This window comes from Terrapene carolina, unplaced genomic scaffold (genome assembly GCF_002925995.2).
Source record: "Terrapene carolina triunguis isolate 2854851 unplaced genomic scaffold, T_m_triunguis-2.0 Scaffold132, whole genome shotgun sequence".
Taxonomy (NCBI): domain Eukaryota; kingdom Metazoa; phylum Chordata; order Testudines; family Emydidae; genus Terrapene; species Terrapene triunguis.
The window spans coordinates 17,694,817-17,695,186 of record NW_020664483.1 but is presented as its reverse complement, the minus strand read 5'-3'; positions in this window follow the sequence as shown (position 1 = coordinate 17,695,186).

The following is a 370-nucleotide window of genomic DNA, read 5'->3' as shown; positions in this document are numbered from 1 at the left end:
GATGGAGTCCAGAATCACGTGGACTGGTCACATGTCCTTGTAGAGTCATAACAGCCATTACTTACAGACGGTCTGGAGTGTTCTCAGGAAGGCTCACCCAGTGGGGGATAAGCTTCTCCTAAGGCCTATTGTTCTTTCTATTGGCCCATTACCCCGAATAGGTCCTTTACAACCAGTTATTTAGATTAGTGGGTGTTACCCAGGTTTGACTACATGTGAAATGTAGATGCATAGTCAATATTCATAACTACAGATACAAAAACGATACATGCATACAAATAGGATAATAATGTTCAGCAAATCATAGCTTTTCCAATGGCACCTCACATGACCTGTCTTGTACAAAATGCATCATAATTATGCCATGATC